Consider the following 22,779-nt stretch of genomic DNA (forward strand, 5'->3'; position numbering starts at 1 on the left):
CACTATTACTTTTGAGTTTAATTTATATTTATAAGAATTATTTAATTGCTGGGAATGTTTTATTTGTTAGTCAGGTATTATAAGGTCCTTAAAAAGTAAATGGAAAACATAAAATACAAAAAAATAATAAGTAAAAAAGTAAATGGAGAGCTCTTCGCCCTGAGCCATGCCTCTCGGGGGGTGCAGGGACTGAGACCATGCTTTAATTGCACAACTAATTTAGGAAGTTGAAACCATTCTAATATCTTACAATTTAAGAGAACTTAAAGCTTAGCTCTTGTCACAGTTACTGCAACAGAATTCCATGTCTGTAGTCTTTATAGGTTTAATTTTTCTGGATTTCAAAGAGAACCACTTTTGAATTCTTTCTTCTGCTCATGGAAATCCATAATCTTCACTGAGGTTGTAGCTAACTTGCTCGCTCTTGATTAGGTGACTGCATTTTTAAAGCCGTCTTTACCTTAATATCCGATATCTATTTTCCAGACTTCTAAGATAAATTAGTCACATAAAATAATTTAATAAGGCCACAGGATCGAATATCCAAGTTGAATGACTGTAAAATATTTTACTCTACCTTCCCATGCCCGACCCCACATATCCCAACAAATATCCAAAGAAGCCAACTACAAAACTACAAAACTACAAAAACATATGTATAGTACACAGCTCAGATTGGCAGGAATTGGAGAGAAAATGGGACCATCTTTCACAAGCCCATTAAGTGTGGCTATCCCTTTCCCTTACTTCAGCTGTGATTTAGCTAATGACATTTTTGTAGGATCAACCAGTTGGGAGTTATTCATTTGGCACCAAGCAGGAACTAGGGTGATGCAAGTGAGGTTCCTGGAGCAAAAAATATAAGGAGGCATGCGCTCTCAGGCATGTGCTGGGGAAGGTGCCCAAACCCCTCCACAGTGCAAGCAAAGCGTAGGCACCTGAGAATGTTGCCTGATCTTTCAGAACAGCACCACCTATCCAAACTCTCTGACCAATCTCATAGCTACCATATCAAGCACATTACAAAACTGCTTAAAAATAACCTTTGTAGCATACTCTTTTGTTTTTAAATCATGAAATTCAGATCTGCAAATAATAACAGCATAAAAAGTTCACCACTTACCTTACCACTCCGAAATAATTACTCTTCACATTTTGAAGAATGATTTTTTAGTCTTTTTATGCATAGATATAGTTTTAATACAATCATAGGCTCAAGCTGTACATACTTCTTGGGCCTTCTTTTTTTGCTCTGTTTTACTTCTCTTTATATTACAAATATTACTCTACTAAAAATATTCTATGACCTTTTTAAATACTTTCAAACTTAAAGGACAGTTACAAAAATAATACAAATCCTATGTAGAAAACTCCAACATACTCTTACCATCACTCAAATACATATATTCACAAATTTTAACATTTTGCTACATTTTCCATATCTGTCATATCTTTCTGTCTGTGTATTTATGAATCCATTTTCTGAGCATGAGTGTATGTTTTATAAATCATGCTTATTGAACCCTTAATATTACCATGTACATTTCCTAAGAACAAGGATATTTACTTCTGTAACCACATTAAGTGCAGTTATCAAGTTCAAGCAATTTAACGTTGATATAAACCTTAGGGTCTATATTCCAATTTTTTCAAATGTCCCAATAATGTCCTGTTGAGACTTTTCTCCTCTCTTGTTAAATCCTATGCAGGATGATGTACTGCATTTAATTGTCACTGCCTCTTTAGTTGCTCTTTTTTTTAATTGTGGAAACATATATACAACATAAACTTTTCATTTCAACCACTTCCAAACATACCATTCAATGAGATTAATCACATTCATGATCTTGCAGTACCCTCACCACCTTCCATTACTAAAACTTTTCCATCTCCACAAAGAGAAACTTTACACCCATTGCATTAACTCCCCATTATCCCTGCCTCCCACCCTTGGCTGCCTGCTCTCTAATTTCTCTCTCTTTGAACTTGCATATTCTTCAATATATTCTTACCATAAGGGTTAAATGTAACATCTTAAATCTGTAACAATCTCATTTGCTTTGATATCAACTACACTTCAACAATACACACAAACTATGTTCCTGTAACCCTCCAAACCCTTGCTTTTATGTAATTCTTGTCACAGAGTGCATGTTTATCCATTATGAGTCAAAAACCACTGATTTATCATTGTGTTAGGTTCATTTGTCTTTTAGATCCTGTAGGAACTAGATATTGGAGTTACAAACTAAAAATACAATAATACTATCATTTATATTTACCCATGCCATTACCCTCAATGAGAGATCTTTATTTCTTCATGTGGCTTTGACCCTTTGCATACTGTCCTTTCCTTTCAACCTGTAGAAAGCTCTTTAACATCTCTTGTAGGACTAGCCTAGTGGTGACGAACTCCCTCAGCTTTTGTTTCTCTGGAAATGTCTTAATCTCTCCCTCAGATTTGAAAAACAGTTTTGTGAGATACAGAATTCTTAGATGACAATTTTTTGCTTTCAGCACTTTAAATATGTCATCCACTGCCTTCATGCTCCCATTGCTTCTGATAAGAAATTGGCACTTAATCATATTGAGGCTCCCTTATATGTGATATATTGCTTCTCTCTTGTGGCTTTCAGAATTCTTTCTTTATCTTTGGTATTCAACAGTCTGATTATCATATGCCACGACATGGGTCTATTTGGGATTATTGTTTTTGGAGTTCAACAGTGTTAGAAAGAAAGCCATATCTGAAAGAGAATAAACACTCACCCAATTGTGGAGAAGAAAATAATTTATTCACAATCTTGCAAGAACGGGTGCTCAATCAAAATGTGGTGGCTAGTGTGCCAAGTGATAGAATGCCACAAATTTTATACCCTAAGCCTAGCACACATGTCCCTTCTCTATTTCTCCACTGATTGAATACTCCAGAGGTTACAGCCTATTTGGATAGTCTAATTAACTCAAATTTCCCACCAAAGGTTCCTGCTGTTGAGTATGTTTTACATTTCAGTTACCCTTGCTGTTACTTATTTAAACTTGTTTTTACCTATATAAGGATTTGACACCAATTCTAGGCTTGGGTCAGAGGTTCTCTCATTTCCCTACCTGCAAGGCCAGTCTGAGTCATTTTGCAGCCCTTTGTTTAGTTAGTTCTTTTTCTCTCATCCTGCACCATCTTGTGTGAAAGCTAAACTTAATTTTAATCTTACAACAAGCATCTTGAGTGTGCATCTTCATATCTTATATTAAATTCAGGAACTTTTCAGCCATTATTTATTTGAATATGCTCTCTGCTCATTTCTCTTTCTTCTCCTTTTGGCACTCCTACAGTGCATATATTGGTATGCTTGATGTTATCCCGTGGGTTCCTTGGGCTCTGTTCACTTTTCTTCATTCTTCTTTCTGCTCTTCAGACAAATGAATTCAATTGTCTTATCTTCAAGTTCAATGATTCTTTCTTCTGCCAGCTCCATTCTGATACTTTCTTCTGCCAGCTCCATTCTGCTGTTGAACCCCTCTAGGGAATTTTTTATTTCTCTTACTGTGGTTTTCGGGTTTGTTTTCTTTTCAAAATTTCCATCTCTGTATCGATATTCTCTTTAAGTTCATCTATCACTTTTCTGATAACCTTTAATTCCTTGTCCATGTTTTATTTTAGCTCTTTGAGCATATTTAATTCTATTTTTTTAAGTTTTTTAAATTGTGTGCCCCAGGTCTGCTGCCTCACATGATGGTTTATAATGATTTAATCTTCTCCTTTGCCTGAGCCACCATTTCCTGTTTCTTTGTATGATTCGTACTCTTTTGTGGCAACTGGAAATTTTGACAATTTATTGTGTTGTTGCTGAAATTTAAACTCTGTGATATCTGTTCCTTAAGCTTGTATCCAGCAAGCATTATGACTGAATTTTCCTTTGGAGCTAACAAAAAAAGAAGGAATGAAAGAAAACACCTTTCTCTGTTTTTTCAACTTGACCTATGGAAGTGCTGTCCTTCAGGGTTTATCCGATATACAATGCCTTGTATGAGAATAGCTCCAGGGCAAAGATATGTACCTCCCTGACTCTTTCTACATATGCATTTAGTTTGGGGCATGCAAACTGCCCTAGGGACTCCCCAGTTCACATAGTTACAAATGTCCCTGGCACTTTACTGTATATTCTACGGTCAGCAATACCTTTCCCCAAGCAGAATGACTCAACTGCTCTTCCACAGCATTCTGTTGCAGAGCTTAGTGCTCTGCCTTCTACATGCAAGGCAAGTTCTGGGATGTAAGTATATCAGGCCACTACCAGACAGATTAGGTCAAATATACATGTTCCCAGCATGTGCATGAGGGTTACTCTGTTCCCTGCAGAACAGGGACCAGGAGTATGTAATGGCAGCAAGGTCCACCTCTACACACTGAGCAGATAAGGGGTAGGGAGGATCAGACCTGGAGCCACAACATCATACTGCTTTCTTTTATTTAAAGAGAAGTTGCAGTTTTACAGAAAAGTCATACATAAAACACAGACTTCTCATGTACCACCCTACTATTAATTCATAACATTAGTGTGGTATGTTTGTTATAATTTATGAAAGAACGTTTTTGTGTTTGTACTAACTGTAGTCCATAGTTTATATTAGAGTTCACTCTTCATGTTGTACAGTCCTAGAGTTGGTTTTTATTTCATTTTTATTCTGGTAACATATATAGAACCTAAAATTTCCCTTTTTAGCCTCATTCAAAGACATAATTCTGTTATGTTAATTACACTCACAATGTTATGCTACCATCACCACCATCCATTACCAAAACTTTTCCATTAACCCAAATAGAAACTGTAGAATTTAAGCATTAATTCTCCATTCCTTACTCCTTTCTGCACCCATAAACCTATAGTCTAGTTTCTGACTCAAGGAGTTTGCTTATCATAATTATTTCATCTCAGTGAGATCAAACAATATTTGTTATTTTGCATCTAGCTTACTTCACACAACATGATATCTTCAAAGTTCACCCATGTTGTTGCATGTTCAAGGCTTCATTCCTTTTTATGGCTGAATAATATTCCATTGTATATACCAATTGTGCTTTTCCATTCATTGGTTGATGGACATTTGGGTTGCTTCCATTTTTGGCAGCTGTGAATAATGTCACTATAAGCATCAGTATGAAAATACCTGTTTGCGTTCCTGCTTTCAATTATTTGGGGTATATACCTAATAGTGAGATTACTGGGACATACAGCATTTCCATATATAGCTTTGTGAGGAACCACAAAACCATCTTTCACAGTGGCTGTACCATTTACATTCTCACCAGTAATAAATGAGTGTTCCTATTTCTCCACATCCTCTCTAACACTTGTAATTTTCTGTTTCTTTAATAGTAGCCATTCTAGTAGGTATGAAATGGTATCTCATGGCTTTGATTTGCATTTCTCTAATAGCTAGTGATGCTTCATTTAAACATTTTTATGATGAAATATAACATATATACAAAAAAGCAATAATTTTCAAAGTACATTGTAACAAGTAGTTATAGAACAGATTTCAGAGTTTGGTATGGGTTAGCGTTACACAATTTTATGTTTTTCCTTCTAGCTGCTCCCATGATTGCAGTTAGTCACTTTTCTCTTGCTGCTTTCAGGAATTTTTTCTTCTCTTCACCATTTGACAGACTGACTAGTATGCATCTTGGAGTAGACCCATTTGGATTTATTCTCTTTGGAGTTCATTAGGATACTTTGTTTTGCATATATATGTCTTTCATAAGGATTTAGAATGTTTCCCCCATTATCTCCTCAACTAATCTTCCTAGCCCTTTACTCTCCTCCTTCTGGGACATCAATGATTCTTAAATTTGTGCGTTTCATATTGCCCATCATTTCCCTGAAATCCAATTCATAATTCTCCATCTTTTTTGCCATTCGTTCTTTTGTGCATTTGAATTCAATTGTCCTGGCCTCTGGTTCACTTATTCTTTCTTTTGCTCTACAAATCTGCTGTTGCATGTCTTTAGCATACTTTTTATTTGGTCAAAAGTATCTTTCATCTTTGTGATATCTGCTCTTTTTCTCCTTATTCTTTCAAATTCTTCTTTATGCTCTTCTAGCATCTTTTTAAAATTTTTCATGATTGATACATTTATTCCATAATCCCTGGAACTGTAAAATAGTTTTTCTTTTAATCTACTGAACCAAAGAAAGTATTTTAAATGTCAAAATATACATGCTGAATGTGATTTAGCATTAAGCACCAAAAAATATGGAAAGTTTACAAAAATTGTATAAACATATAAGATGCATATACTCATTAATTACATTCAGTTTGAAGGAAGAAACTACTCTAAAGTTCATTAATATTTAAGAAATACTTGAATATCTTCTAACTTGGTTTCAGCAAAGTAACAAATACTGCTTTTAGTTTTTTATATAAGCCATCTAAAATTTAGATTCAAAATTTAAACTGCCTTATGTTATGAATGGCAGTTTGATCATTAAATTTGTTTACATTCCGGTCTAATGTACTTGATACACAATAGATACTTAATGCCCTAAAACAAAGCAAAACAAACACACCTTGAATCATTTAGTGAACATCTCAAGCTAAGAAAAATGTTAGATCTCTCTTCGGTATGTTTATGTGGAATTTGGTATAATGCCATCTGTGGAAAAAAATTATTTTTTAAATGTTGTAATTAACACTTCTGTAAATATGCCATTATAACTTCAGGCAGAAAATAATATTATGAAGTAAGATGAAGTGAATATAGAATGAAAATTATTCTGACATTAAAGCATGCCCCCACTGCAAATCACCTGGTCAACGCTGATAACAATTAAATGAGGAAAATATGTGCCGATATTGTTCTAAATACACTGGCGCTGTCACCCTAATTGACCTAATAAGATCACGTGGGAGACTTGGCCTAGTTCCCCAGGTCTGTGACATTGCCACCTCCAGCCCTGCTCCGAATAGCTTTTACAAAATCAAGTTATTCACACTGCTCACGCAAAATCCAGCAAGCTGTAGTTCTGAGCACCATCTACGTTTATATATTTATTTTGTACTGTTTACATGAAAAAAAGATTTTGTTGTGCTTTTTATATATCTGATATAAAGTTTTATTATCAAGCATTGTATTTCCAGTTTTATTGGAATGAGGGGAGGGAAGGGAAAGACTAAAAAAAGACGTACATCAGGAGAGTCAGCCTGTAGACTAATGTTATCCACGCACAAACTAGCCAAGTATCTTTTTAATTCAAAAGACACTATTATCAAAAGGCAATATGTATATAAAAGAACATATAGTCCCCTTCCTAAAATACATATTATTTCATAGTCAATTTTCACAGCAACCAGTACATATATCCATACACATGGCATAGATCTATACATCAATATACTTTTCACAATCTGTCCTGTTCAGTTATCTGTTGAGAACACCGATAGAATTAATGTCATTACCACAGCAGTCTAAGGCTAAACATTGCATAATTAGGGAAGTGTGCTTAGAAATAGGTCAGTAATTTGCTCATTATGATGATTATTTACAAAGATATCTATTTATGTTAGCAATAAATAATCTTGATATCAAAAGAGGTAATGTTCATGCACACACCGAGATGGCTGCATACTTTTAAAATATTTACACAAAGTTTCTCTATTACAGCTTTCCCATAAATAGTCAAAGTGGACCTTCTTCAATTTTCTCCATATTTCCTTTAGTCTTGCTTCTGGGGGGTGCATCCTTCCATTTCTACAACTTCAGGCCATCCTTCATATTTGTTTGTGACCTTATTGTTCTTTATGTGCTGTTCAAAAGGGCTTTTTGTCTTAATGGCTTTTCCACCACAGAAGACCAGTTGTCTCTGAAACCAAGATTAATAATAGATATGCTCCCTAAGTCAGCAATGAGTTGCCTTGCCTCATCATTCAGTTTGGTTACTCCATCATCATACATTCCCATTAAGACTATTGCACCAACTGGTATGGACTTTAGAAACTCAATCATTGGCACCACATCTCCTTCCCACATGAGAAAATATTTAGTGTCTAATGCTCCTCCTGTTTTTCCATTTACCAAGGCAACGTTGATCCCTCTTTCAACATTATTCTTAATATCACTCATTAAAATATTGTCTTCTAGGTAAATTTTTGCTCCCACTACATTGGCTGCTTCATTTGCCATTTTAAATGCAAAATGCTTCTCAGAGCAAGCTTTTGAGATCCCACATTTATATATGGAAGGCTTTGTAGCATGTGCAGCTGTGTCCAATATTGACCTTGAAAATAGATTTCCTGAACTTGTATTCATTTTTATTTCAAATACTTGAGATATAACATAAAATGTCGGTAAAAATACTGCCACAGCTATCACCAAATTTGCAGCACCTGCTGCCCTCATGTGTGGCTTTTCAGTTTATGGCATGTTCTCATTAAAAAAGCTCTGGCACGCCGCCTGCCTCTCCAGTCTCCCAGCAGTCAGTCCTGTCAGAGGGTGTTTCCTCTGATGTTTTAATGTGGTCATTTTGCTGGGCTTTTTTGCCTGCATCTTCATATGGTTTGTGATTTTCTTTTGGCTTTGAGCCATTTGATTATCTTGATAGGTTTATTTTGAATGTAGATTTCCCTGAGTCATCTAAGGTCTTGTATTTGCTCGGGTTTGCATTGAAGTTCTGCTTTTGCTCTTGGTTTGTCAGTAATTCCCCACCAAGCCAAGACCCAGACCTCATGCAGGGGTTGCAATTTTACTTGAGGATCTGTTTGAAGCTATACAGATAGACAGTTTGCCATTATGCACTTTCCATTTCTTCCCAGCATTTGGCACTCTTGGGTCTCCCCTTCCCCTCAGGCCTGGCTCTCCCTGACTGTGGCATTTGGGTGACCAGGATGGAGAACCAGTGCAATTTCAACCAGGTCCACTGGTCCCAGTGCGTAGTGAAACCTGCCAACTACGGAACTGGGGTATGAGCAATGTGCACGTCAGTGGAGATTCCACTTGTAGGCCCAATGGGTCTGGATGCCCCCAAGTCCCCACTCGGAATGACCTTGGGCTGTGAGACTGGGTATATCTACTGCCCCTGTCCACAACCAACCTTAAAATGCCTGCCAGCTAAGCATGGCATGGAATCTGGTGTGGGGTGGTTCATGATATGTGAGGAGTGGGAGGGTGAGGACATGGGGTGTGGCATGGAGTGCAGTGCATGCTGGGCATGGGAACAGGGGCTTGGGGCATGGGATGGTGGCGGCACAAGGCTGGGTCAGACATTGGGTGGGTGCAGGGTGGAAGGTGGTGTAGTGGTGTGTGGACCGGGTGTGGTCAGAGTGCACCACAGAGACATGGAGTGAGGCATGGTACATGTGTGTTGGTGTGCAGGGTGCAGCACAGGGTTGCGGGGCTATTGCATGGGGCCTGAGGTGTGCAGGGTGAGGGGCATGGAGCATGGGGGGTCTCTACCTGTGAACCCAGGGTGCAGTGTGCATGGGCACTGAGGTGCAGGGCAGGGTGTGGTGTGCAGGGTGCAGTATAGCTTACTTTGTCATCCCCACCTCCCTATCCATATACTTGGAGAGCTCCAGGCTTACATATGGAAAGGGGAGCAGTAAACTCTGTGTACTAGTTTGATGGTCTTTTATGAATAGGGAAAGTCAGTTTGCTGGCTTCCAGGTTGCCCAAGGGAACTCTGGGCTTTGAAGCTGAGAAGGCTGATCTCCTAAGCTTGCTGCAAGAGTAGGCACTTTCTGGGTGCAGCTTTTTGTTCCTGGAGGAGTCCTGACAGAGCCCACTCACCAGGTTCTCTCCATCCCAATTCTTCAGCTTTTTTATCCACAACTGCCCTATATAGTATAGAAGACACTCTAAAGTCGCCCTCACCCTGAAATTGCTGTGTTGGTCATTTTTTTGGCACTTCACTAGTTGCTCCTTGGAGCAGGAGTGAAATCAGCCTATTCTATTCCAACATCTTCCTGGAAGTCTAATGATGCTTTTAAGAAGACTTTTTATCGATTCACTGTTTGTCTTTTTACTGCAGTCCTTTAAGTGTTTTCAGGAGCTTTGAGAAAGATCTGCCAGTTCTTCCCGGTTGTTTCTGTGGAGAGATGGAGTCCTGAAGTGCTTAACTCCACCATCTTGATCACTATGATGTATTTTTCAAAGCTATTGTAATACTCCATTTTTTACCTATATCATAATTTATTTACTCAATCTGATGTTGTTGGAAATTTAGGTTATTTTCAAATTTTCTCTACTATAAATATCACAGCTATGAAAACCCCTGGATTAGATTTTGCACCCACCTTAAGTATTTCATTTGGATAGATTTTGAAGTCTGAAAGTTTTGATCAAAGAGCTTGCACACTTTAAGGATTTTAGTACATCTTGCCAAAATGCCCTCCATAAAGGCTGTACCAGTTTATTATTCTGGGCTTTTGGATGCTAATGGTCAAATAGAAAAATTGTAATAGTAGTAATTTCAGTCAGTTTTCATAGAAAACTTGAGTGTTCAGACTAAGCTTCTTTTCATTTTACATACATTATCCAATTAAGTCTCAAAAGTCCTATAGGTAGGAGTTGTTATCCCAAATGGCAGATGAGAAATCCAGGACTCAGAGAAGTGAATCTTCTTAAATTCACACAGCTAGAAAGCCAAAGCATCAGTGTTGCAATCCAATTAAATGACTCCATAACTCATGCTCTTTACCCTTACATGAAAGAACTGTGCCAAGATCATCAGACAATGAGGCCATCATATTATATGCCAAGACATTCTCCTTCACCGTCAAGAAGTTCAGTCACCTTCTCCAGTACCTGCCAATAGCAGCAAATAACCTGAGACCCTTAAGCAGTAGAACATCCTTGATGGCAAACTGAGTGACACAAGAGTAGCTAACCCAGAGGCTTTCCCACCACCACTAAAAGAAGACCTTCAGGCCAATTTATGTTATAGACCTTTGAAGAAGGAATCTGGGGTTTCTGTCAACAGTGCTAACTAAGAAAGGAGCCACAACATTGCTAGTTATGCTTCTCCATTTTTCACCCCCCAATGCAATTGGATAAGTTCATAAACTCTACATATTACTGTGTTTGCAGAGTCACTACATATTACTTTGAAGAGCACCAACCTCTTATGACAGTTTTATTCTGAACCAAAATGTGAAGGCAGAATTTTGGCAGAGATAAATAAATGAAATAAACTTGCAGAATTTTGTTTCCTAGCACTTCCAATGCCAGCACCTAAGAAGGTACCATGTCTGAGAAGAAAATACATGAACAAAATTCCCAAAAGGGATATCCTCCTGCCCCAATACTCCAACTTCTTGCAGTTCAGCCATCTGCTGACATTAAATGAAGATGGAGTATCTGAAAGGCTTCACTGGGACTAACCATTTTTTTTCACCAATTTTAGGAGGGCCCCAGAAGCCCTTAGTCACAGCTGCTGAAAAATTCAAATTTTAAATACAAATTGTGTGTTAAGATTGGCAGATGGAAAAGCTAGAACACTTGTCTATTTTAGGAAATGAGGTTCCAACTTTTGATTTCATGCAAGGGGTATTGGCTGCTGCTTTTGGAATTCACACTTCAGATCAACTCTGCATCCAGTTCTGTGCTTTGAGCAGTTAGTTGGCAGGCTGGCCCAGGACGCACACACAAATACAAATGTGTGCAACTTCATTTAGAAAGGAAAGTCAAGGAAAGCACTCTGATTTGAGCCTTCTCTATGTGATGGTAATGGAATTATATACAATCTAAAGACTCAAATGCCCCACACAGCCTAAGAGAAAACCTGAAGAGATGACTCCATCATACCCATGGAACCCTTAATAGCTATGGAGAATGGAGTCCTTAAAACTCTCAGTAGCACTCCATTATGCCTCAATCGAACAGACAAAGCTTTAACTTGCTTAAAGGATAAAAAGCACAAAGAAGATCTCATAAATATGAGACTAAGTAGTATTATTTCCATTTATGAAGGAAGTTACTGAAACTGGGGAAGCTAAGCGTTGGGCCCCAACACTATAGTAGATAGGAAGGAAGACTTCAGAAAACTTCATCTAGTTCCAAAGCCCACAGGTCTTATGTTCCATTGCCTTAGATAAGGAAGGCGCTTTTAAGGGCAATGACCCTTAAAAATGGTAATGCCCATGACTGTAGTTTCTTTCCTCTATGATAAAAAGCTTCACTTGTAGATATATTTGCTGCTAGTTTTCCACTCCTTTCTCCTCTCTTTTCCACTTCTTTCTCCCTGTATCATGATCTTCTACAGTCTCCTTTTTGTTCTTCTCTCATTTTGTGTTCTGATCCTTTCCTTAAGTAGCAACCATATCATCAATTCCCTCTGAGTGAAGGACCTCTGTTTTAGTCTTAATGTGGACAAAACAGCAAATATCAGTAATCAAGTTTTGGGATTGAGGTATGGAGATGAAAGTTTAGTGGTTACTAATAAGACATTTAGACCCAAAGTTATCAACCCACAGATCACTTATTAATTATGAAGGGAAGAATGTACCTTCACACTGTAAAGATCTGACAGGCTCCACCTTAACCAAATGGTCAAAATTGGCCTTATGCAGGATTGGACAAATTGACATAATTTGCTTCCTGATGGGAAGAAGCACTGAAAAGAACATGATGTCACCTATATAGAAGTTTTGCCAAAAATGTTTAATCTGGATTAAATTATGAGAAACAATGCAAATCCAGATTGTGGGATATTCTATCGAGACAACTGACCTGAGCTTTTAAAAATATCAATGTCGGGAAAGACAAAAGCAGGCTAGAAAACTCTTCTATATTAAAGGAGAATGAAGAGAAATGACAAATAAATGCAATATGAGATTCTTAATTGGATCCTGCATTTAAAAAAACAGCTATAATAATTTTTTTGCATTTTTTCTGTTTTTTTATATATTTTTTGTATTTTTTATTTTTATTTTTCTCTATATTTTCATTTTATTTCTTTTTCTGTTGTCTTGCTATTTCTTTTTCTAAATCAATGAAAATGTACTAAGAAATGATGATCACACATCTATGTGATGATATTAAGAATCACTGATTGCATATGTAGAGTGGAATGATTTCTAAATGTTGTGTTAGTTAATTTTTTTTAATAAATAAAAAAGAAAACAGCTATAAAAGACATTAACTAAAGTTCATTATCTGAAATAGAAGTATAAGCATTCTCTCTCTTTTTTTCTCTCTCTCTCTATACACACACACACATATATATACACATACACATGCACACACATATATGATAATAGAATTATATCAATGCTAAATTTCTTGGATGTGATAATTCATAGTGATTATGAAAGAGAACATGCTTGTTCTTAGAAGATAGTCTGAAGTATTTACTGGAAGAGTAGCTCAATAACAATTAACTTTCAGCAAATGCAACAAAATATTAACAACTGGTAAATTAAGTTGAAAGCATCCTTTCAGGTTTTTTGCACTACTTTTTGTACTACCATTGTACTACTTTTATAACTTTTCTGTTGATTTGAAAAATTTCCAAATAAAGCATTGGAGTTAAAGAGATATACAAAAACCAAGGAAGGAGAAGGAGGAACATTTATAAAGACTGTGGGGCTCCATCCCAGAAACTATGACCCCACTACAGTGTGAGTTCCTTCTAGAAGTTGACTTTACTCTGTCCCCAGTATACATGTGTTTACATATACATATCTCTACCTGGAGTTACAAGTTATTTAGAATTTCCTCTACACATTCCTTTTGCAGGTCTATATGTCTTTCCCATGACTCCTCTTCATTTTCTGCAAGGAACCATCTCCACTCAGCCTCTTGTCCACTCTCCCCCATCCACACTGTTCAAGGCCTCTGCAATTTAAGCAAAGCATCCTGCTGCCTTCTACTCCTCCTAAGCCCACATACAGGTAACGGAAACTGTTGCAGCAACCAAGACTTTGCTCATGGAAAATAAGAGGATTGGAAAACTCTGTTAACAACCAACACTTTCCCCATAGACATTTCTTTAAATGAATCTAATGATGAGGAAGAACACACTGTATCTGTTCATCTAAATGTTCTAAACTCCAAAATCTCATAGTCAAGTTCTCATACAGGACCCTCAAGGCACATACCCCTCACCTCAGGAACCCATCCCTGTGTGGGTTGATTTTATGTTCCTCCAACAGCTGGTGTCAATCATTGGGGGTGTCTGACTAGAGAAATATTTTCAGAAATAGCTTCTGAGGTCTTTGGCACTTGAACTAAGGAGGGACAAAATAAGTTTGTCTTTCATTGTTTTCTGTGCAAAGCATGCTGAGACCTGACTGGCTCTCTCTAAAAGTGAGATAGAGACACATGGGGAGTCCCTGAGCCTAGGGGCCTGAACCAGGAAAATCATATCTCCTATTTCTACTCCTTTATGTGAGGGAGCCATCTGGAGCTTGTCTGGTATCACAGAGTAGTGACAAGTTCATCAGAACCAATGTTCTGGGAGAGGAAAGAAAGGAGGGTTTCTTTAAATTGGTCAGGACTGCTTTGTGCAAAAACTTTAACAACTAGGGAGGCTAGTACCTGGGAAAAAGTCAGCAAAGCTATCCACAAAGCAATACAGGAGTCCCACCCAGCAAAGGATAGGTAAGACTACCTGCTGGAGTATGCTTTGTGGGACAGTAGCCACAGGCCCAAGATGTAAAGCACCCTACTGAGTTAGCCTAATCTGCCTGCACCTGGGAGTCCAGTAACCAAAGCATGAGATGCACCGTGTTTTTCACTGTCGCCCAGTAGAGGGAGGTTACCCTGCATTTATAGTCAAGTAGTAGCCCCGTTGTCAATTTGAATCATCTTAATGTAGTCCAGAGCCCTGATCAGCTGTAGGCTTCTCTCCATCTGTTCACTCCATAAGAGATACGAAGATATTCTTCTAAGGGCCTGACATGAGTGAAATATCCTTCTGTGTAACCACAGTGAATAATAGGTCACATTATGTTTCAGTGAGAGCCTTGATATGCTGAAATTGGAATATTTCCCCTATAGCAATTCTGACCTTGTCCCTCCACTCACCATAAATGATTACTGGTTTTGGGGTCTGAGCAACAGGAAAGCAATATGGTGGGATGAGAAGATGAAAGAAGCTCTGAGAGAGAATGTTACAGTGACAGTAGTCATGGAGAAAAAAAAAGCAAGGCCAGATAGAGACAGACAACTCAAAGTGGAAAAGAAGAATATCCATAACTTCTTCATTTGGTAAAAAAGTCAGCCACCTATAGCCTCTATCCCATAGCATTGAATCCTTCCAGTCTGTGTGATGGTGGAAGGAGCAACTAGCAACCAACGCTAATGCAAAAAATTTCAAAGGGACAAGCATACCAATGTGGCACTATATTGACTAGTCCCAGTCTATATGTAAATTAGTTTATTTAAACGTTTAAAATTCCCATCTTGGGAAGCAGAGCCTGAAATAGCAGTTCTTGTGCAAGTGATCTGTTGGAGGAACATTATGAGAAGGGGATTGAGGGAAGGAGGATGGGCTAGGGGGGCAAGTTAAACAAAGATGTGGTCTCAGCTAAGGACTAATTTCAGCATGGTCTCACAGGGATGCTCTGGAGCAAGATTGCACCACAGAAGCAGCCCCATCTTAAGAGAAGGGAATGTATTTTTTTTAACTTTTTAAATTTGTTTTACTGTATAATGTAACATATATACGAAGCAAAGAAAGAAAAAAGCAATAGTTTTCAAAGCATTCTTCAACAAGTAGTTAAAAGACAGATCCCAGAGTTTGTCATGGGCTACCATACATCCTCTCATATTTTTCCTTCTAGCTGCTCCAGAATACAGGCCAGAGGGATTAAATGGTTTTTTTTTATCACCACAATCGACTTATTTTCCTTCTTTTTTGTGAAAAATAACATATATACAAAAAAGCTATAAATTTCAAAGCACAGCACAACAATTAGCTGTAGAACAGATTTCAGAGTTTGGTATGGATTACAATTCCAAAGTTTTAGGTTTTTACTTCTAGCTGCTCTATGATACTGGAGACTAAAAGAAATATCAATTTAAAGATTCAACAATCATACTCATTTGTTAAACCCTACCTTCTCTGTAGAAATCCACCATCACCTTTGATCTATCTATCCCACTCTTTAGGGGTATTTTGGCTATGGCCATTCTAACTTTTCATGGTGGAAGGGTCTGTCAATAATATGGGACAGGGGGATGGAACTAGGTGATGTTCTGGAGAAGCTGGCCCCTCTGCATTTCAGGATTTGGATTTGAAAACTATTGCTTTTTTCTTTCTTTGCTTCGTATTGGAATCTGTATTGGATTACAGGGACCCATCTGGAAGTTGTAGGTTTTGGAAAGTTACCCTAGTGCATGGAATCTTTGTAGAATCTTATATATTGCCCTAGGTGTTCTTTAGGATTGGCTGGAATTATTCTAATTGGGGGTTGGTAGGTTATGATAGGTAGAAAGGTCTAACTGAAGTTTGCATAAGAGCAACCTCCAGAGTAGCCTCTCAACTCTCTTTGAACTCTCTCTGCCACTGATACTTTATTAGTTACACTTTTTTTGTCCCTTTTGTCAGTATGGCATTGCTGAACCCATGGTGCCAGAGCTGGACTTATTCCTGGGAGTCATTTCCCATACTGCCAGGGAGACTTTCACTTCTGGATGTCATGTCTCATGTAGAGGGGAAGGCAATGATTTCATTTACAGAACTGGGCTTAGAGAAAGTGAGGCCACATCTGGGCAACCAAAGAGATCCTCCAGAAGTAACTCTTAGGCATACCTATAGGTAGGCTAAGCTTCTCTGCAACCTACATAAGCTTCACAAGAGTAAGCCCCAAGATCAATAGCTTGGCCTATTGATTTGGGTGCCTCTAATGTTTGACACAGTATAGGGGATTCCCTGATGGTAAATAGTTCCATAATTTTTCTCCCATCCCTCAAGGGACTTTGTCAATACTTATTGATTACCTACTTAATATATTCTAGGATGTATCCAGGCATTGCATTTTTAAGCTATACAAGATTAAAGGCTTTCATTCTTATTCTGGGCTCCCTGTGTTTCAATTGTTCAAATGAGCTATCCAGACAGGTTGAGTTAGATCATATGCTACAGAAAGTTTAGGTTTACTTAATAAACCATTCTTTCTTTGGTCTCAAAGAGTATGTGTGGTTCTAAAATATCGACAACATCTTCCCTACCCCTGTGTTTGGAATTAAACCTTAATCCCAACCTTATCAGATTCATCCTTATCTCTAAATACTAGGTTGTAGATATATGCAATATCTTCTCAAAATCCAGAAATAATAATTACCACTCAAGACTAAATGTTTCTGTTATAGCAATTACAGTCTAGGCCCCTATTTTCTGATAAGCATTTTCTAAAGGAAACCATACAATAATTGTTCTTTTTTTTTTTTTCACATGGGCAGACACAGGGAATCGAACCCAGGTCTCTAGCATGGCAGGCAAGAACTCTGCCTGCTGAGCCACCCTGACCCATGCATAATTGTTCTTTTGTTTCAGGCTTATTTTACCTCACCAAATGTCCTACAGAATTCATGCCAATGTAAGGGAATAGATAGAAGTGAGGGTGGTTCTCTAGTGGGTCTATATGTAATATTACCATATGGAAGGTGAACATGATTGAAAGGGGTTGTATAGACCTAAGGGTCTCACTGATTAACACTAAAAATATAAATAAGTTCTTGCTAGAACTACTTCAAAGGTACGAGGCATGTACAAAGAGTTTTTAAGTCCAGGGTACAGGGGGAATACTGCTATTTCATGCTATGGGCCTTGTTTAACAGGGAAACATCAGCAGTATCACAGCAACAGCAGGTGTAAATAATGGGGTGAGGGACAAGAATTAAGGGGAGGTTTAGATCTCTTATTTGGTGAGGTTGTGTTTATTGGTTATCTTTCTCCAGGGAAGAATGAAATTATCTAAAATTGAGAGTGTTGATGCACTGTGGAGTTTTGGCATTATACATGATGCCTGATGAATGCAGGTGGCTGAAGGATGTACTGACAGAGATGTACATTGGCTAACGATGGTGTATACATATGATCAAATGCTGTGCTGCTACAAAAATGAACAAAGTCATGAGGCATGCCACAGCATGAATTCTGTAGGACATTTGGTGAGGTAAAATAAGCCTGAAACAAAAGAACAATTATGCATGGGTCAGGGTGGCTCAGCAGGCAGAGTTCTTGCCTGCCATGCCAGAGACCTGGGTTCGATTCCCTGTGTCTGCCCATGTGAAAAAAAAAAAGAACAATTATTGTATGATTTCCTTTAGAAAATGCTTATCAGAAAATAGGGGCCTAGACTGTAAGTTGCTATAACAGAAACATTTAGTCTGGAGTGGTAATAGTTCTGAGTTCAACCTCTTAGCTAACCATTCACCCATATCTAGTGTCTATGTATCTCTAAATTCCCTATATTCTGTATTATAAGCTTCTGATTTTACCTTTATCATGGTAATAAAAGTGGAGTCATATAGTATGTATCCTTTTGTATCTGGCTTATTTCACTCAGCATTATGTCCTCAAGGATCATCCATCCTGTCATGTGCTTCTGGATGTCATTTCGTCTTACTGCTGCATAATATTCCATCATATGTATATACCACATTTTGCTAATCTACTAATCTGCTGATGGGCATTTGCATTGTTTCCATCTTTCTGTGATTGTGAATAATGCTGCTATGAACATCGGTGTGCAAATGTCTGTTTGTGTCACTGCTTTCGTCTCTACTAGTAGTGCTATTGCAGAGTCATAGGGCTATTGCAGATTCATAGGGCAACTCGATATTTAGATTCCTAAGGAACAGTTCTTCCATAATGGGTATACTATTATACAGTCCCACAAGCAGTGCATCAGGGTCCCAATTTCTCCACATCCTCTCCAACACTTGTAGTTTTCTATTTGTTTAATAGCAGCCATTCCTATAGGTATGAGGTGGTATCTCATTGTAATCTTGATCTGCATTTCCCTTATAGCTAATGAAAATGAGCATCTCTTCATGTGCTTTTGAACTATCTCTATATGCTCTTCAGAAAAATACCTATTTATATCTTTAGTCTATTTTATAATTGGGTTGTTTTTTCTTTTGTTGTTGAGTTGTATGATTTCTCTATGTATACAGGATATCAAACCTTTATCTGATGTTTGATTTCCAAGTATTTTATTCCATTGAGTTGGCTGCCTCTTCACCTTTTGACAAAGTTTTTTGAGGCACAAAGGCATTTGATTTTGAAGAGTTACCATTTATCTATTTTTCCTTTGTTGCTTGTGCTTTGGATGTAAAGTTTAGGAAGCTACCCCCTATTACTAGGTCTTAAAGATATTTCCCTACATTTTCTTCTAGAAGCTTTTTCGTGCTGGTTCTTATATTTAGGTGTTTGATCCACTTTGAGTTAATTTTTGTATAGGGTGTAAAGTAAGGGTCCTCTCTCATTCTTTTGGCTATTGTATCTAGTTCTTCCATGCCTGTTTATTGAAAGGACTATTCTGTCACAGTCCAGAGGATTTGGGGGCCTTGTCAAAAATAAGTTAACCATAGATTTCGTGGTCTACTTCTGCACTTTAGATTTGATTCTATTGGTCAATGCTTCTATCTTTGTGTCAATACCATGCTGTTTTGACCACTGTGGCTTCATAATAAGTTTTATATTCAGGGAGTGTTAATCCTCCCACCTCGTCCTTCTTTTTTAGGATGCTTTTAGCTATTCGGGGTCTCTTTCCTTTCCAGATGAATTTGGTAATTAGCTTTTCCAAGTCTTCAAAGTAGATTGTTGGAATTTTGATTGGTACTCCATTGAATCTGTAGATAAGTTTGGGTAGAATTCACACCTTAACTATATTTAACCTTCCTATCCATGAACATTGAATCTTTTTCCACCTATTTAGATATTCTTTGATTTCTTTTAGCAATGTTATGTAGTTTTCTGTGTAGAAGTCCTTTACATCTCTAGTTAAGTTCATTCTTATGTACTTGATTCCTTTAGTTGCTATTTTGAATGGAATTTTTTTTTAACTGACTGTTCAGTTGGGTCATTCCTTGGGTATAGAAATGTTACACATTAATTTTTGCACATTAATTTTATATCCTGCCACTTTGCTAAGTTTGTTTATTAGGTCAAGTAACTTTGCTGTAGATTTCTCAGGATTTTCCAAGTATATTATGTCATCCGCAAATAATGAAAGTTTTACTTCTTCCTTTCCAATTTGAATGCCTTTTATTTCTTTGCTCTACCTGATTGCTCTAGCTAAAACTTCTAGTATAATATTGAATAATACTGGTGACAAAGGGCATCCTTGTCTCATTCTTGGTTTTAGGTGGAAAGGTGATAGTTACTGGCTATCAGTTTTTCATAGATGCCCTTTATTATTTTGAGGAAGTTACCTTTGATTCCTATCTTTGGAAGGGTTTTTATCAGAAAAGAATGCTGAATTTTGTCGAATGCTTTTTTAGCATCAATTAAGATGATCATGTGATTTTTTCCCTTTTGATTTGTTAGTGCAATGTATTACATTAATTGATTTTCTCGTATTGACTCATCCTTCCATTCCTCATATAAACCCCACTTGGTTGCAGTGTATAATTCTTTTAATGTGTTGTTGGACTCGATTTGCTAGTATTTCATTGAGAATTTTTGCATCTATGTGCACTAGGGAGATTGCCCTGTGGTTTTCCTTTCTTATAGCGTCTTTACCCAGTTTGGGTATTAAAATAGTAGCTTCATAACATGACTTAGGTGGTGTTCCTTTTTCCTCATTTTTTTTGGAAAATTTTAGCAGCATTGGTGTTAGTTCTTTTCGGAATGTTTGATAAAATTCCAAAGATAGAAATCAAAGATAAAATTTTTGATCACTGAATCTCTTTACTTGTGATTGGTTTGTTGAGATCTTCTATTCCTTCCTGAGTCCGTGTAGCTTATTTGTGTGTTTCCAGGAATTTGTCCATTTCATCTAAGTTGCCTAGTTTGTTGGTATATAGTTGTTCATAGTATCCTCTTATGATTTCTTTTATTTCTTCAGGGTCTGTGTTAATGCACCCCTTCTCATTTCTGATTTTGTTTATTTCCATCCTCTCTCTTTTTTCCTTGTCAGTTTGTTAGTGGCCTATCAATTTTATTGATTTTATAAAAAAAACAGCTTTTGCTCTTTTTTTTTTAAGGTTTTGCTTTTATTGACTCTTTCTGTTGTTCCTTTTTTTCTCCCATTCATTTCATTCTACTTTAATCTTAGTTATTTCTCTTCTTCTATTTGCTTTGGGATTAGTTTGCTGTTCTTTCTCAAGTTCCTCCAGGTGAGCAGTTAAGTCCTTAATTTTTGCTCTTTCTTGTTTTTTAACATAGGCATTTAGGGCAATAAATTTCCCTCTCAGCACAGCCTTTCCCACATCCCACAAGTTCTGATATGTTGTATTCTCATTTTCCATCGTCTCCATATAGCTACTGATTTCTCTAGCAATTTCTTCTTTGACCCACTGGTTGTTTAAGAGTGTGTTATTTAATCTCCATATATTTGTGAAAGTTCTCATTCTTTGGTGATTATTGAGATCCAAATTAATTCCAGTGTAATCAGAGAAAGTGCTTTGAATCCATTCAATGTTTTTTAAATTTATAAATACCTGTTTTGTGCCCCAGCATGTGATCTATCCTAGAGAATATTCCATGCACACTAGAGAAGAATGTATATCCTGGTGTTTTGGGGTGTAATGACCTAAACATCTATCAGTCCCTTCAATTTTGCCAATGTCTGTCTCATGTACTTTGGAGCCCCTTGATTGGGACCATAAACATTTATAAATTGTTATATCTTCTTGGTTAATTGTCCCTTTTATTAATATACAGTGTCCTTCTATGTCTCTTTTTATGCCTTTACATTTAAAGTTTATTTTGTCTGATATTAGTATAGCTACTCCTGCTTTCTTTTAGTTACAATTTGCTTGGGAATTAATTTTCCATCCTTTCACTTTCAATCTACTTGTACCCTTGTGTGTAAAATGTGTCTCTTGTAAGCTGCATATAGCTGGATTGTATTTCTTAATCTATTCTACCAATCTGTATCTTTTAATTGGTATGTTTTGGCCCATTAACATTCAAAGTTATTACTGAAAAGTCATTTCTTGAATCCACCATCTTATCTTTTTTATTTTATTCATCAGATTTATATATTCTTTTCCTTCTTTCTCTTTTTATCCTTTAAGTTACCCTTACTCTTCAATTCTGTGCCCTCCTCCAGACCTCCCTCTCCTGTGTTTTTTTTTTCCAACTGGCAGAACTTCCTTTAGTATTTCTTGCAGGGCCAGTCTGACAAATTATTTCAGGGTTTGGTTTTCCATGGAAATGTATCATACCATTGCCTTCTCACTTCCATATGCTTGTTGAGCAGTCTCAATACGGTCTTAAACTGATGTGGTTATACTTGTTTGTAATAGATTGTTTTTCTCTTGCCACTTTCAATATTTTCTACTTCTCCTCAACATTTGAAAGACTGATTAGTATGTGTCTTAGGGAAGGCTTATTTGGATTTGTTCTATTTGGAGTTCATCGAGCTTCTTTTGACTTGCATATTTAAGTCCTTTATAAGGGTTTGGGAGTCTTCCCCTGTTATATCCTCAACTTATCTTCCTAGCTCTTTACTCTTCTCTTCTCCTTCTTGAACACCAATGATTCCTGTATTTGTGCATTTTGTTTTGTCCTTCATTTCCTTGAGATCCAATTCAGATTTTTCCATCATTTTTGCCATTTGCTCTTTTGAGGTTCAAAGTCAACTGTCCAGAGATCTTTAATCTCT

General features: G+C 37.2%; 1 pseudogene; it reads right to left on the reverse strand.

The window, feature by feature from the left end:
* Window positions 1–7,696: 7,696 nt before the first annotated feature.
* LOC143670126 (protein FAM3C pseudogene) lies at window positions 7,697–8,398 on the reverse strand (annotated as a pseudogene).
* Between the last annotated feature and the right edge of the window lie 14,381 nt (window positions 8,399–22,779).

Source organism: Tamandua tetradactyla, chromosome X (genome assembly GCF_023851605.1).
Source record: "Tamandua tetradactyla isolate mTamTet1 chromosome X, mTamTet1.pri, whole genome shotgun sequence".
NCBI lineage: Eukaryota > Metazoa > Chordata > Mammalia > Pilosa > Myrmecophagidae > Tamandua > Tamandua tetradactyla.